Source organism: Notolepis coatsorum (assembly GCF_963971535.1).
Source record: "Notolepis coatsorum genome assembly, chromosome: 13".
NCBI classification, from domain to species: domain Eukaryota; kingdom Metazoa; phylum Chordata; class Actinopteri; order Aulopiformes; family Paralepididae; genus Notolepis; species Notolepis coatsorum.
In genome coordinates this window covers 114,515,101-114,532,857 of record NC_140177.1, presented here as the reverse complement: position 1 = coordinate 114,532,857, position 17,757 = coordinate 114,515,101, and the positions used below count along the sequence as shown (strand labels likewise).

Below are 17,757 nucleotides of genomic sequence, written 5' to 3'. Positions count from 1 at the left end.
AGGGTCCTCTCTGCCTCGCTGGGAGAAGGCGGTTGTATAGGGGAGCCTTCCCTCGGGGTACTCCTTGCGGAGCCTTGGAGCTCTATCTCCACGGTGCTCTCCCCGTCTTCTTCCGTGCCGAGTTCTCTCTCGGTAGCGTTGTATTCCTCCCGGGACTCATCGGGGACTACTTCTTCAGTACTGGCGGGGTGTGAAGTCATGTCTGGTTCCCACTGGTCCCCACCGTGAACTTGGTCAGTTACATTAGAACCCGTAGGGGCCTCTATGGTCGGGGTAGTCTGGGCGTTGGGGTTAGACATACTTTTACTTTCTAGTTTTACCGTGTTTACTGTTAGTAGAAGACTAGGTTGTTGACTGACAGCGTAAGCCTCTAAGTACTGAGGGAGCCGTCGTTCGCGCTGCGGGCGTTGGTTAGGAGGATCGTTTCGTGGAGTGTTCATCATAGGCCATTTCAATATTAATAACACTATATTAATATTACACTAATTACCCTCCGGCTCGAAGGACCAATTGTAACTGAGGGGTACAATTCCCTGACTGTATTGTTAGATATGATACTTACTACCACTACCTTTGTACTTAATATTCGGCCACCCAGTACTCGGCATAAATATATTATGATGAACACTGTCACGTAGATGAAACGGATCCAACACAAATGTACGAATTAGAAATAGGTCTTTATTTCTACACAGCGATGGTGTGTAGAGCAAGCACTTAATCAAATCAATCACATTTATGAATGGGAATTAGTATGCACTTTTATGGCAAGAGTATTCGTCGGTATATCAATAGAGAATGTCCAATCTCTGAAGGCGCAGGTGGTAAATATACAACCTGGAATATTTAAGGAATAATAGCAATGATACTTTAATGATTATAGAACTGGATACACTAGGGGGGAATTCCGGTCGCTTGTAAGACAACTGGAGAAAGGGGGGGGGGGGTAGAGTCTGGCTGTATCCGTCTGGCCGAGGGTATCCTGGGAGAACCCACGGTTGTGCGGCTCGGTGCCTCAGCGATCCTCGATCCACAGATGAAAGCAGTTGGACTCTCTGTGGGCCGGCTTCCTCCGGTCCACGATGGAGAGACGTGAAGCGACCTCGTCGTGTAGAGCGTCTCCTCACCTGTCGTCCTCTCCGGGGGGGGGGTTTCCAACACACGGCAGTGTTGGTCTTTATCCATAGAATAATCACTGTATACAAAGCATAATCCGTGCCTGGGAAGGCGGGCTGTCGTCGGTAGAATAATCCGGTATGCAGGTCCACTCGCTCGTCGGCTCTGGGGCTCCTCGGGTGCAGCCTCACATGGGGTCGGCCACCCTGGATAAGCAGCCAGTTCTCTGCCCGAAACGATGGGGTACTGACCGCACGAAGCACTACATATGAATAGACTATTATTAGCTTAATAGACTACGTCCAACTCGACGATATAGTGCCAAATATGACTATTCAAATATTAATATACACGATGTCTCAATACCGATGGTAGGCCGAACTTGGCCTTACTCCCACACGTGGCGTCGCGGGGAGGCTTTACGTCTGTCACTCTATTGGAGGGTAAGAAACTGGACTAAAAAGGAAGTCCTACTTTAGTAGCGCAGTATATATACGCACTATGAACAAATAGTACCGTTAGTGGTGCGGTAGCCAGATTCCTACGCGGAACTAGGACTTGTTCGTACATGTTGAGCGGTACGTTTGAACTGGGTCTGGGGGGTATGGCAGCCTGGCACCAAGGTCTCGACCAATAGTAGAATGGAGACTATTATGGGATGTTCAGTAGGCTAGAATGGATATTCAATGCATATTGTACAAGGAATATACAAGGGATATCAGGGAATATTAGAGAATATACAAATACAATTAAATATATATATACAAATAAATATATATATTCGGTTTAATCTGGCCCTTCACAACAGTTACCTTTGCACTCTTATTAGATGCCAACTTCTTTTCTGTGTTTAAGTTTAAGTTTAGCCAGTGCTGTGGCTATTCTTCCTGGGGTCCATAACACGTACAAAACAGTTACAGACTTACATTATATACTCACAAACATTCTCATGGCATACAGACAAAAAACAACAATACATACTCCTAATCATAATACAATACAACAATACATACTCCTAATCAATTCATAATACAATACAACAATACATACTCCTAATCAATTCATAATACAATACAGCATAATATACAATTTAGCTTTTTCATACATTATCTTTTTTTTTTATCCACTTTTTCTTCCTCTTTTTTCAATTTTTCTCCCATCCCAATTTAGCCGTGCCAATTCTCCCCTCCCCTGTCTAGTCTATTTGCCATCCCATAGAGCCCCATTGTGAACCCGGAAATTTCGGAACCACCAAAGTTTTATGATGGATATGGATAGTACGGATCCCCAGCACTCAGAAACTGCCGGATGCTAAGTTGTAAATGTTGGGCAACTTTTTTTATTTGCATAATTAGCATACATTTGCATAATCGCCTAAATGGCCAAATCTCAGAAACTACTTGATCAATTTCAACAATGTTGGAGTTGTTTTGGGGGTTATTCGGGATACTGAATCCAGTTATGATACTTAAGAGAAGAAATAAGTTTCAAAATTGCAATATTTACTGGAATTTACCAAATTTTGGTGCCATTTTTTATGAATTTTCTGTTTATAAATGTTTCAGAAGATGCAGAATTTATAGATAATTTTCATGGAATGTTCAATTGTAAACAGAATGATAATAATAATAATAATAATAATAATAATAATAATAATAATAATAATAATAATAATAATAATAATAATAATAATAATAATAATAATAATAATAATAATAATAATAATAATAATAATAACTTTAATTTGTAGAGCGCCTAATAGACCACTTGTTGTGAAGGGCCAGATTAAACCGAATATATATATTTATTTATATATATATATTTAATTGTATTCGTATATTCTCTAATATTCCCTGATATCCCTTGTATATTCCTTGTACAATATGCATTGAATATCCATTCTAGCCTACTGAACATCCCATAATAGTCTCCATTCTACTATTGGTCGAGACCTTGGTGCCAGGCTGCCATACCCCCCAGACCCAGTTCAAACGTACCGCTCAACATGTACGAACAAGTCCTAGTTCCGCGTAGGAATCTGGCTACCGCACCACTAATGGTACTATTTGTTCATAGTGCGTATATATACTGCGCTACTAAAGTAGGACTTCCTTTTTTAGTCCAGTTTCTTACCCTCCCATAGAGTGACAGACGTAAAGCCTCCCCGCGACGCCACGTGTGGGAGTAAGGCCAAGTTCGGCCTACCATCGGTATTGAGACATCGTGTATATTAATATTTGAATAGTCATATTTGGCACTATATCGTCGAGTTGGACGTAGTCTATTAAGCTAATAATAGTCTATTCATATGTAGTGCTTCGTGCGGTGAGAATACTATCGTAGTCAGTACCCCCATCGTTTCGGGTAGAACTGGCTGCTTATCCAGGGTGGCCGACCCCATGTGAGGCTGCACCCGAGGAGCCCCAGAGCCGACGAGCGAGTGGACCTGCATACCGGATTATTCTACCGACGACAGCCCGCCTTCCCAGGCACGGATTATGCTTTGTATACAGTGATTATTCTATGGATAAAGACCAACACTGCCGTGTGTTGGAAACCCCCCCCCCGGAGAGGACGACAGGTGAGGAGACGCTCTACACGACGAGGTCGCTTCACGTCTCTCCATCGTGGACCGGAGGAAGCCGGCCCACAGAGAGTCCAACTGCTTTCATCTGTGGATCGAGGATCGCTGAGGCACCGAGCCGCACAACCGTGGGTTCTCCCAGGATACCCTCGGCCAGACGGATACAGCCAGACTCTACCCCCCCCCCCCCCTTCTCCAGTTGTCTTACAAGCGACCGGAATTCCCCCCTAGTGTATCCAGTTCTATAATCATTAAAGTATCATTGCTATTATTCCTTAAATATTCCAGGTTGTATATTTACCGCCTGCGCCACCAGAGATTGGACGTTCTCTATTGATATACCAACGAATACTCATTTGCCATAAAAGTGCATCCTATTTCAAATCATAAATGTAATTAAGTGATTGCTCTACATACCCTTTGCTATGTATTAATTATTATTAAACGCAGACTTTCGACTTGGTACATTTGTGTTGGATCGTTTCATCTACGTGGGAGTGTTTATCATAATTATTTATGCCTAGTACTGGGTGGCCAGAGTCTAAAGTACAAGAGGTAGTGGTAGTAAGTATCATATCTAACAATACAGTCAGGGAATTGTACCCCTCAGTTACAATTGGTCCTTCGAGCCGGAGGGTAATTAGTGTAATATTAATATAGTGTTATTAATATTGAAATGGCCTATGATGAACACTCCACGAAACGATCCGCCTAACCAACGCCCGCAGCGCGAACGACGGCTCCCTCAGTACTTAGAGGCTTACGCTGTCAGTCAACAACCTAGTCTTCTACTAACAGTAAACGCGGTAAAACTAGAAAGTAAAAGTATGTCTAACCCCAACGCCCAGACTACCCCGACCATAGAGGCCCCTACGGGTTCTAATGTAACTGACCAAGCTCACGGTGGGGACCAGTGGGAACCAGACATGACTTCACACCCCGCCAGTACTGAAGAAGTAGTCCCCGATGAGTCCCGGGAGGAATACAACGCTACCGAGAGAGAACTCGGCACGGAAGAAGACGGGGAGAGCACCGTGGAGATAGAGCTCCAAGGCTCCGCAAGGAGTACCCCGAGGGAAGGCTCCCCTATACAACCGCCTTCTCCCAGCGAGGCAGAGAGGACCCTACAGCAGGCCTTCCTCATCAGCCTGAACGCCGCTGCTGAACGCGACCGACTGCAGATCCAGCAGCGGAGCGAAGAAGAGCATATACGTCTAGAAATAAGACGCATTCAGATGGAAGAGAATGTGGCCCGAGACCGAGCAGACAGCCAGCGAGCAGCTGCTGGTGCTCTACGGGACGCAGAGCGCGACAGACAGCAAGCGCAACTAATAGAACAGCTGATCAGACGGACAACACCCTCTCCCTCCGCCAGAGGCTCCAGGAACTCGTCTAGACACACCTCCAGGGCGGCATCCCCTAGCCGAGTAAACAACCCTGAACTTGACCAACAGACGAGGTCTATACCCCCCACAGACCACCTCCCCCCACCGGTCCAAGCGAGACCTAGCAACCGGGAAGGAGCAGCATATCCTGTGGAGAGGCTAAACCAGAGACTACAAGCACTGGATGACCTAACTGAAGACGAAGAGGAAGAGGAGGAGAACCACGCCCGACGACAGCACAGTACTCTACCGGACCAGGAGGTCCGGTACAGCCCAGGCTATACTCCCGCGGATCTGCGCTACAGACCCCCGACGCTATACACGGGTGAGCACGACGCACGACCCACACCGAGGAACAGCACCTGGACAAGCGGGCCATGGTACACTGCCGGTACCAGCCCATACCAAGGAGCGGGAGGAGACTCGCCTAGGAGGCCTCTCCCCCAACGCTCGCCGATGTATCCACAGTCAGCGTCATACATTGGCACGCCTATGGTACCCGACTTCACCCAAGAGAACCGGGCCCAGTATACAGAACTCCGCATGTGTCTGGAGACCATGTTGGTGGATGTATTGGATGAACGCCATAAATACGCCATCCTACTGAAGCACTTAAAGGTACCCCGCGCACATAATATAGCGCTCGCCTACGCGACTTCCACCACCCCATACACAGCAGCGCTGGTAGCATTGGACCAGAGGTATGGGCGCATATGGGATTACGTGATCCAGGAGATCCGACACATCGACCGCTTACCCCCAGCAATAGACAATCGAGCACTGGACGACCTGTCCATCAGAGTGCAGTCCCTGGTAGGGATGTTGGGAGCGCAGAGAGAGAAGGGGAGGCATGAACTTTATGCCAACTCAAATGTGGAAAGGATCTTGGAGAAGCTGCCGCCCGCTCGACAGGAGCGCTTTAGGCGGCAGAGAGACCACCGAGACCCGAATGGCCCCGAACCGAACCTCCTCGATCTAGCAGACTTCCTGGCGAGAGAAGTCAGCAGCCTACGGCTAGATACATTCGGACGGAGCACCCCTGGCTCCAGAGAAGGAACCAGACGACTAAATGATGGAAGAAGATCGGTGACTGTGATGCACCAATCGGAGTCAGTACCGAGCAGCAGGAGCCACAGTACCCCCTCCAGAACGGAGAAGTGGAAGATAGTGTGCCCCTACTGTGAGAAAGAACACTGGCTAGCGCAATGTGACTCCTTCCCCAAGCTGAACACGGAGGAAGCAAGTCAATGGATAAAGTCCAACAAGCGCTGTTTTCGCTGTGCGCGCTCATACATGGCAGCCGAATGCCGCTTAAAGAAAAGGTGCACCAAGTGCGATGGAGCCCATCTGGACATACTTCACGACAGTAACAGACGGCGCCCTTCACCCGCACCATCCAGCAGCAAAGCGAGCGTCATGTACATCGATCCCGCCAGCAGCAGTGGAGCCCGAGTACTCCTAAAAGTAGTGCGTGTGACACTAAGCTACCAGAATAAAGTCCTGGACACTTACGCCGTCCTCGATGACGGGTCAGAGAAGACCCTTCTGCTCGCCTCCGCTGCGGCCCAGCTAGGGCTGCGGGGAAGCGAAACCCAAATGACAATTCGGACAATAAGACGAGATTTGAAGACGATAAAGGGCGAGAATGTCTCATTCTCTATCGCAGCAAGCGGCCAGCCTGAGCGACGGTACCAGATTACAGACGCTTTCACCAGCCAAGAAATAGGACTGTCGCGGTACACATACCCCGTCGCCAAGCTGATGGAGAAATATGCACATCTGCGCAAGTTACCGATCCCGCTCATAGACAATGCTATGCCGACCCTGTTGATAGGCTCCGACCATGCAGACCTCATTGTCCCGATAGACCGGGTTCATACCGGACCCCGAGGCTGTCCTGCAGCAGTCGAGACCCGTTTGGGATGGACTCTCCAAGGCCCGCTCGCCAAATCTCTCAACCGAAGTACAGCCACTAGATGTCTCCACTCCCGAGTCACAGAGGGAGAAACCGCACTCCTGCAACACGTAGAGCGGCTATGGACCTTGGAACAAATGCCCTTTAAGAACGGAAAGAAAGACATTCGCTCTAAAGATGACATTTACGCCATTCACCTCCTCGAGACAGGGACCAAGAGAGTCCCGGTCAACGGCGTGTTGAGATACGCCACGCCACTCCTGCGGCGAGAAGGAATGCCTACTTTCCACGCCAAGACAGACGACACAGAACGGTACCTGCTGAACACGGAGCGGCGCTTAGCCAAGAACCCCGCCCAAGAGAGTGTATACCGCGCCGAGATTGAGAAGCTCATCACAGCGGGACACGTCACAAAGATGGACATTAAAGAGGCTGACCAGACCACTGAATCGTGGTACGTGCCTCACCACAAGGTCCATCACAACGGTAAAGACCGCATAGTATTTAACTGCAGCTACCAGATCGGATCCCAAAATCTGAATAAAGAGTTACTGCCCGGTCCCACACTCGGCCCCTCCCTACTCGGCGTTCTACTCCGCTTCCGCCAGGAAAAGGTGGCCATCAGCGGGGACATTAAAGGAATGTTCCTGCAGGTGAGATTAGTAGAGGAGGACAAGCCCCTGTTACGGTTCCTATGGAGAGAGAAGCCAGGAGATGAGCACCCAGCCATCTACCAATGGGAAGTCCTCCCCTTCGGAACGACGTGCAGCCCCTGCTGTGCTACATTTGCACTACAGAAACATGTAGCAGAGGACCCAGCAGCGGACGAAGAGGTCCGACACAGCGTAAAGAACAGCTTCTACGTAGACAACTGTCTACAAAGCCTTTCAACCCAGGAAGAAGCCGAGGCTCTCCTGATTAAACTCCGCGCCTCATTGATCAAAGGCGGCTTTGATCTCAGGCAGTGGGCCAGCAGCGATCCGCAAGTACTGCGCAGCCTCTCCTCCGAGGACAAGGCAGCCAGCAGCGAGACCTGGATGGCTACAATCCTGGGAGAAGCCCAGGAGATGACCCTGGGATTGGTGTGGCGATTCAAAACAGATTCGCTTCACTACAGACACAAGCCCCTGACTACGGAGCAGGGAAGGCCGGCGGCGGCGCCGACCACCAGACGGAGTGTGTACACAACACTCGCCCGACAATATGACCCGCTAGGATGTATTCTACCGTACACCACCAGGGCAAAAATGATTGTACGAGCATTGTGGGACAAGGACCAGGGCTGGGACGACCCCATTCCCGCACACCTTGCATCCACCTGGAGAGAGTGGGAGATGGAGCTCCACTCACTCCCAGACGTTAATATGCGCCGAAGCTACTTCCCACCCACGGTGAGGCCAGAGACATGTAAAATGGACTTACACGTCTTCAGTGACGCCTCAGAGGTCGCATACGGATCAGTAGCCTACTTGCGGGCCCAAGAAGAGGGGGGAGAGATCTACACAGCATTTGTCCTCGCCCGCTCGAGAATAGCCCCACGCAAGCAACAATCTATCCCACGTCTAGAGCTCTGCGCAGCCCTAGCCGGAGCGCACCTAGCCACGCTCATCCAACGTGAGCTCACCATACCGGTGTCTAGAACAATCCTGTGGTCAGATTCCACGACAGTACTCGCCTGGATCAAATCGGACTCATGCAAGTACAAAGTCTTCGTGGGAGTCAGAGTCACCGAGATTCAAGACTTAACCGAAGAGTTAACCGGAGAAACAGAGTGGCGCTACGTTGATACAAAACAGAACCCAGCTGACGTCATCACCCGGGGAATGCCCCTAGATGACCTCACCCGTCGCAATGTCTACAGTGACGGCCCAGCATTCCTAAAGCTCCCGGAAGGAGAGTGGCCCACGCCTATCCCGAGGGAAGCCAGTCAAGAGGAGGCTGAGAATAAGAAACCTATGTTCTGTGGATTGAGCACTGTTATCTCCGCAGACCCCAACATAGATGATTGCACTACCATAGAGAGTGCACAACAAAGGACATTCCTACGGCACTACCTACCGTCTCTACAGACCCGCCAGAAGTGGGTAAAGGAGAGAGACAATTTGACAGAAGGAACAGTCGTCATGATTATTGATCAATCACTGCCCAGAGCTATGTGGCCGGCCGGCCGCGTAAGCAAAGTGATCACCGGTGCCGACGGCAAGGTCCGAGCAGCTGAAGTGCTTGTCCAGGGGCGCACTTACACCCGTCCCGTGGCGAGGCTCATAGAACTGCCCCGACTCCCAGACACAATCGATGATGACCATGACCCTATAACCCTATGACTTTGTGAAGTTGACTGACCCCTACAGCAAACCCTTATGTGTAAATAGACAACGCGATTAATCTGTCTCTGCTTAACTGATTAGGTCTGGGACCAATCAGGGGGTGGCTGTTGTGAAGGGCCAGATTAAACCGAATATATATATTTATTTATATATATATATTTAATTGTATTCGTATATTCTCTAATATTCCCTGATATCCCTTGTATATTCCTTGTACAATATGCATTGAATATCCATTCTAGCCTACTGAACATCCCATAATAGTCTCCATTCTACTATTGGTCGAGACCTTGGTGCCAGGCTGCCATACCCCCCAGACCCAGTTCAAACGTACCGCTCAACATGTACGAACAAGTCCTAGTTCCGCGTAGGAATCTGGCTACCGCACCACTAATGGTACTATTTGTTCATAGTGCGTATATATACTGCGCTACTAAAGTAGGACTTCCTTTTTTAGTCCAGTTTCTTACCCTCCCATAGAGTGACAGACGTAAAGCCTCCCCGCGACGCCACGTGTGGGAGTAAGGCCAAGTTCGGCCTACCATCGGTATTGAGACATTGTGTATATTAATATTTGAATAGTCATATTTGGCACTATATCGTCGAGTTGGACGTAGTCTATTAAGCTAATAATAGTCTATTCATATGTAGTGCTTCGTGCGGTGAGAATACTATCGTAGTCAGTACCCCCATCGTTTCGGGTAGAACTGGCTGCTTATCCAGGGTGGCCGACCCCATGTGAGGCTGCACCCGAGGAGCCCCAGAGCCGACGAGCGAGTGGACCTGCATACCGGATTATTCTACCGATGACAGCCCGCCTTCCCAGGCACGGATTATGCTTTGTATACAGTGATTATTCTATGGATAAAGACCAACACTGCCGTGTGTTGGAAACCCCCCCCCCGGAGAGGACGACAGGTGAGGAGACGCTCTACACGACGAGGTCGCTTCACGTCTCTCCATCGTGGACCGGAGGAAGCCGGCCCACAGAGAGTCCAACTGCTTTCATCTGTGGATCGAGGATCGCTGAGGCACCGAGCCGCACAACCGTGGGTTCTCCCAGGATACCCTCGGCCAGATGGATACAGCCAGACTCTACCCCCCCCCCCCTTCTCCAGTTGTCTTACAAGCGACCGGAATTCCCCCCTAGTGTATCCAGTTCTATAATCATTAAAGTATCATTGCTATTATTCCTTAAATATTCCAGGTTGTATATTTACCGCCTGCGCCACCAGAGATTGGACGTTCTCTATTGATATACCAACGAATACTCATTTGCCATAAAAGTGCATCCTATTTCAAATCATAAATGTAATTAAGTGATTGCTCTACATACCCTTTGCTATGTATTAATTATTATTAAACGCAGACTTTCGACTTGGTACATTTGTGTTGGATCGTTTCATCTACGTGGGAGTGTTTACCATAATTATTTATGCCTAGTACTGGGTGGCCAGAGTCTAAAGTACAAGAGGTAGTGGTAGTAAGTATCATATCTAACAATACAGTCAGGGAATTGTACCCCTCAGTTACACCACTACACTTCCGCGTTACATTGAAATCGGTGGCCAGTGTCCTTTCAGCCGAACAGGATAATAAAACAATGATCCCACTAAATGGCCAGACGCGTCTTATGGCGACATCTACAATTACCTCATTGAGTCTCCAGGTAGACTAATGTTTATATTTAAAGGCCAACTTGCAGGTTGTATTTTTGTTCAATAAACAATGTGACTAGGCCAACACTGACTTTCATGAAGAGGGGGAAAAAAATTATCGAAATTGACCCAGTTTTAGCGTTTTTATCAAACATTTTGTCGACTAAACCACAACCTCACGCACATGCATATTTTAATCCGTGGTTCATAGCATGTGTGTCATCTTAATGATGACGTCGCATCAGGTGCAGGGCAGCGAGGGGCTCTGAGAGTCACAGCAGGTTGTGGCAGGAAGCAGAGAGCCTTGCTACTACTAGCCGAGGAGCTAGTATCTGTTTCACCTAACACTATTGCTCCGTGATCATAGCCATTCATCTCTAAAGCTAACCACTATTTGTAAAAGCCACAACCATGTTACCATATTTGTAATAATGTAAACCATTGTGTCGTTGTACATATTGTGTATATAACGCCACAAGATCAACCACACACCACAGTGGAAAAACAATTTGAACTTGACGACATTAATGAAATAACAAACTCAAATGGACTTCACATATTTCACTTAAACATAAACAGCTTGAAACCGAAATTGGCTGAAATCAGACATTTGTTTTTAAACGGTAAGGCTAATATATTATGTTTCACAGAAACAAAACTTGACTCATCTGTTCAGGATCCAGAGATAGAAATCGAGGACTATTCAATCATCAGGAGGGATAGGAACCAGTATGGAGGTGGTGTCTGTGTGTATATACACAAAGATACCAAATTCAGCAACCGTACTGACCTTAACCATGACGAGATTGAAACTGTATGGATTGAAATCTTATTTGAAAGGGCAAAATCAGTACTAATAGGCACAATCTATAGACCACCAGAACAGAGTGGCTTTTATGACACACTTGATGGGTGCTTAACTGGGGTGGAGGGCGTAGAAAAAATCCTTATTGGGGACTGGAACACGGATATGCTACGTAAAGCAGCACCCGTCTTCAAGGCCTTCAGTAGATTTTCTGATCTGCACGGTTTCAGCCAGCTAATCACCCAACCCACAAGGGTGTGTGAATCAACCCAGACTACCATTGACCTCATCCTGACCTCCGACAAGTCCATGATCTCCAATAAAGGGGTGATAGCATGCGGGTTAAGTGATCATTATATGATATTCTGTTCCCGCAAAAAGATAAAGCAAAAGGCTGGCTGTCACAAAATGGTCACATCTAGAGACCTCAAAACGTACTTTAGCGAGGCCTTTAACCTTGAACTGAAGAGCCTGGACTGGTCAGATGAACTCAATGGTACACTGGTTGAAGAAACCTGGCTTGGCTTCAAAACCAAATTCTCAACAATACTAAACAACATGGCCCCCCTAAGAACCACCAGGGTAAAAAATCGCGCTGAGCCGTGGATGCACACTGAAATACTGACCGCTATGAAAGCCAGAGACAAGAAATGCTCTGAATTTCATAAAAGTCAGTCAAAGCTTACCAAAAGCACGAGCAGTGAACTCCAAGCCCACGTGACTGAACTCAAACTAGAAAGAAACAGACTAAGAAATGACGTAAACTCCATGATAAAAACTGCAAAAAAAAATGTCATCAATGACAAAACTGAGGAAAACAAAAATAAACCACGTGAACTTTGGAAATTACTCAATAATCAACTAGGCTGCAGTAAAAAACATAAGACCAGGTTCTCAAACATAAACATAAAGACGGACAACATGCTCATCACAGACAAACTGGATGTAGCCAATTACTTAAACACTTTCTTCACAAACATAGCCACAACACTGGTAAATAAACTACCCTCCCACTCAGGGCAGTATGGGGTAGAACACATAGTAGCATACTACAAGAACCTAGGCGTCCACAAAGACGATTTCAAACTGGAAATGGTAACTACAGATGAGGTACTCAATAAACTGAGCGCCCTCCAACCGAACAAGGCCACTGGCCATGACAACATCCCCTCCAAATTCCTCAGAGACTCAGCAGCCGCCATCACCCCAGTCATCACACACATAATAAACCTCTCCATAAAACAGGGACACGTCCCCAAGGACTTCAAAATTGCGAGAGTGACCCCTCTGCACAAAAAAGGCAGTAAATTAGACCCAGGCAACTACCGCCCTGTTTCTATCCTTACCTCCATCTCGAAAGTCATGGAAAAAATTTTATACGAACAGGTCGAAAAGTACCTTACGGATAAAAATCTAATCTACGAATTCCAATCTGGCTTCAGAACATCCCACTCCACTGACACATGCCTTCTCTATTTGAACGACCACATCAAGCAAGAGGTGGACGCGGGCAAATACTGCGGCATGGTCATGCTAGACCTACAAAAGGCCTTCGACACTGTCAATCACACCATTCTGATTGACAAGCTAAAAGCAATTGGTTTTGATAGTTCATCAGTGAGCTGGATACAATCCTACCTGGAGGGGAGAGAACAGATGGTGGAGGTAAACGGTACCCTATCCCCCCCCCTCACAGTGAACTGTGGTGTTCCACAAGGAAGCATACTAGGACCACTACTGTTCCTAATTTATGCAAATGACATGTCGTCAGCTTGTGACTGCAACTTGTTCCTGTTTGCGGACGACTCAGCCCTGCTGGTCTCTGACAAGAACAAGTTACAGGTTGAAAAAACCCTCAGCTCGGAACTAGGCAAAATCTGCATATGGCTCGCCGACAACAAACTATCATTACACATGGGCAAAACAGAGTCCATTCTCTTCGGTTCAAATAACAAACTCAGCAAAACAGACGGCTTCTCAGTTACAGTGGGTGACAATATTGTCACAAGGAAAGATGAAATTACCTACCTGGGTTCCATCCTAGAGGCTAATCTTTCCTGTGACAAAATGGCATCCAATGTAATAAAAAAAAGTCAATCAACGAACTCGATTCTTGTACCGGATCTCCTCCCTGGTAAACAAGAATACCCTGAAGACTCTGGCAGGAGCACTCATTCAAGGGTACTACGACTATGCTTGCACCTCATGGTACCAAAGCACCTCAAAGGCACTAAAAACCAAATTACAAACATCTCAAAACAAACTAGTCAGACTACTGCTTGACCTGACTCCTAGAACCCACCTCACCCCTGCACACTTTGCCAACCTAGGATGGCTTAGAGTAGACGACAGAGTACAGCAACTTGCAATGGGCCTGGTCTACAAGATACACTACACGACCAAGGTACCCATGTACATGTCAAAATACTTCCCAAAGGTCAGTGAATACCACGATCACAACACCAGAGGGAGCTCCACAAATCATGTAAAACCCAGATTCGGCTCAAACAAGGGACTAAACACGTTTCGCAATTATGCCACAACAATGTGGAACGCCCTACCCAAAGCTGTAAAGGAATGTAAATCACTACCCACCTTCAAAAACACTCTCAAAGAACACCTACGGGAGACTGCAATTCAAAACTGGCCCCTACAAATGTCCTAACCCAGTTGTACAATAAAGACCAAGCATGGCTTTGTCAGTATTCCAATGTACAGCCCCACCCAACCCCACCCCACCTACCCAACCTCCTCCAATGTACAGTTTCCATGTCAAATGTATGTCAGTATTCCAATGTACAGTGTCCCCCATTCAAATGTTCTCGAGGTCATGTCCTACAAAGTATCCTCTATACAGTCTGCCCCATTGTTCTGACCAGGATTAATACGTTCCTTTTGGCCTCCTTGCTGACGTGGACGAGAAATCCATCTATAGGCCTAGTTATCAAATTCTTGGTTTGCAATGGTTTTGCACCTTGTGGGTAAATAAAAACCCAGTTTTCATCTACAACTGCTGTTTCCTCATTGTCTCACTGCTTGGTCCCTAACAAGGAGAAATGGGCATTCTAAACACTCTGTGCAAGGCCTCTATTAGGCGGTAAATTGTTCTTTGTTTTCACAATGTGTGCCCTCTATCGTATCGAGATACATATTCCATGTGTATGGAATAACACTCACCTTTAACATTCACTTTAAAGACTTTTTAACACTACACCATATTGTATCTATTTATTAGTAAAAGATTTGCACTACCTCTCTAACTCATCTTTGCATTTGTTTGCATTGTGTACTTGTACTAGTTTGTATATTTTGTATAGTGTTTGGTCTTTATTTTTTTTACTTTTTTACTGTCTGAAGCACAATCTCAGGGGGCTCATGCAGAACCAAGCATTTCACTGTAATGTACATGTACCTTATATGTGACAAATAAGCTGGTCAGGAAGGCCAGTAACATGGTAGGAGTGGAGCTAGACTCTTCCTGTCAGAGAGGAAGAGCCTTGCTAAGCTCCACGCCATCATGGACAACCCCTCCCACACGCTATACACAGACTTGGCTGATAGAAGGAGCATGTTCAGTGTTAGACTAAGACTCCCTAGATGCAACACTGAACGGCACAGGAAGTCCTTAATTCCAACAACCATCAGAGTATACAACGCATCACTGTGCCTCACTGCCTCACCACAGAGTGACAGTACAAACTCTGGTAATCTTCCAGGACTTTTTACTTCTTATTTTTATAATATACACTTAAAAAAAATTATTAAGAAAATTCTACATTTATGTCTGTAAATTTTACTGTATATTTTTGGCTGTATATTTTAGAATGTATATATTTTAGAATGTATATCCCGGACTGTATTTTTATTGTTATTTGTGATTTTTGACTACCTAAACTTTACGCAACATAGGGGAGGAGCAAACATAGCTTGCATAGCAGCCTTCTAAACTCTAATTTGAAAATTACCTTGAAGAAAAAGTTTTCTGCCAGTGAAGTTTTGTCACAGATATTTGACGGTGAAAGTGACATAGGAGAGAATGTGTCTGAGACCCGGATTATGAGGCGTCCTCCTCTGATGAGAATGAGACCCTTAGTGCAGATGCTCCTGTTGGACGTTACTTTCCAAAAACAGAAAGTTATCATGGGCCCACTCCCCACTTGAACAACATAATATATATTATGTATGTATAATTGGGTGGGTGGGGGGGAGTAGGGGTAATGTTTTATTTAAATTGTTATTTAGGTAATCAACAAAGTAACATGAAGCACCTGAAACATACATTTGGGTAACACTTTTGATTATGGTCATTTTCTGGAGGTTTAAACTGCTGGGGTAAAAATGTCCCCAAGGATAAAGAGTGTAAAGTCAATTTGAGGATAACAGGAGGGTTAACAAAACCATTTCAAATAATTTTAGCCCTGCTAGATAGAGGTAGCAAATAACTCTAAGGATGGCAATAATAATAATAAACGTTATTTGTACAAATTCCATACAAGAATTGTAGCCCAAAGTGCTTCACAGCAGAAAATACACTAGAATACATCAAATGAGCATAAAATAGACAGAATAAATGCAATGCAGAAAATAAAAATACAAGATGATAGAAGTAGATGATCGTAGTGTTCTTGGGGGCATGTAGTTGACAAGAAAATTGCCAATATATCTTGGTCTGGTTCCATTTAGGGCTTTGTACATAAGGAGGAGGACCTTCAAATCAATTCTAAATGTTACCGGAAGCCAGTGTAATAGCCTAGCTGAGAGTTGAATAAGCTGAAGTATTTTCTTCAGTCGGCTTGAAATAAAGGCATGGATCCGTTTTTCAGCATCCTTTTGATTTATAAATGGTTGTACTTTAGCTTTGTTTCTAAGGTGGAAGAATTGTTTTTGTCACCTTGTTAATGTGGGACTTAAAGCTTACAGTAGACCTGAGTCTATGATAACCAAGACTTGTAAGCAAGGAGTAAGTTTCCCCATAATATTATTCAGCAGAATTTCTCTTGAAATAGAAATTTTGTAAATTCCAGTAAATATTGCAATTCCGAAACTCTTGAGTATCATAAATGGATTCAGCATCCCGAATAACCCCCAAAACCACTCCAACATTGTTGAAATTGATCAAGTAGTTTCCGAGATTTGTCCATTTAGGTGATTATGCAAATGTGGCTATGCAAATAAAAAAAAGTTGCCCAACATGTACAACTTAGCATCCGGCAGTTTCTAAGTGCTGGTGACCCATACTATCCATATCTATCATAAAAGTTTGGTGGTTCCAAAATTTCCGGGTTCATTGTTGTTACATTCAAGCCTAAAGTATGGCTCGTGTAGGCCTTGAATGCAAAGTGGTGGACACAGGACAAGACAGGAGTTTATCAAAAATAAAACTATTTATTGGAACAGCTATTTAAATGCACAAAAGGGTGAGAGCTGGGTGTTCCAGACTCCAAAGGTCAATAACAAAACTAAGGCACATAGGCCAAAATAGAACAAACAGCAAAAATAGCAGCAGTGAGAGCAGATGAGACTCTGGTGAGCTGACATCTCTTGTGAAGTGGGAGACGAACTGCAGCCTGCACTCTGCATTTGTAGGGCGTGGTGCCTCATCACCACACCTGTGATCAATTAGAAAAGCGGCCATTTTAACTACATGGAAATGACAACAGAAAGAAAACAGAAACAGGAAGAAACAGTGTGTCAATCACAGACCACCAATTAGTGACAGCACACTTAAACACAATGTGAATATGCACCACAGACAGTAAGTATCCCTCCACCATGTGAAAGTAATACGTAACAATTGTGTTGGCAAATAGACTAGTCTTGAACATTGCTCGCATATGCCCCCCACTGGTCGGTTGTAGGGAGGATAGAAGCCTTGCATCACATGTCCCCTCCGATACATGTGGAGGCAGCCTGTCTCTCATTTGGCGAGGTGTAACGTGTGGGAGGCTCACACTACCCCCGCCATTT

The 17,757-nt window shown here is 45.9% G+C and overlaps 1 protein-coding gene across 1 annotated transcript in view; it reads left to right on the top strand.

Annotated features, from left to right (window-relative positions):
* Positions 1–17,757, top strand: part of mfn1a (mitofusin 1a) — a gene marked incomplete at both ends in the record, with an annotated part of 76,908 nt that overhangs the window by 10,534 nt on the left and 48,617 nt on the right. The gene's annotated exons all lie outside the window — the stretch shown is intronic.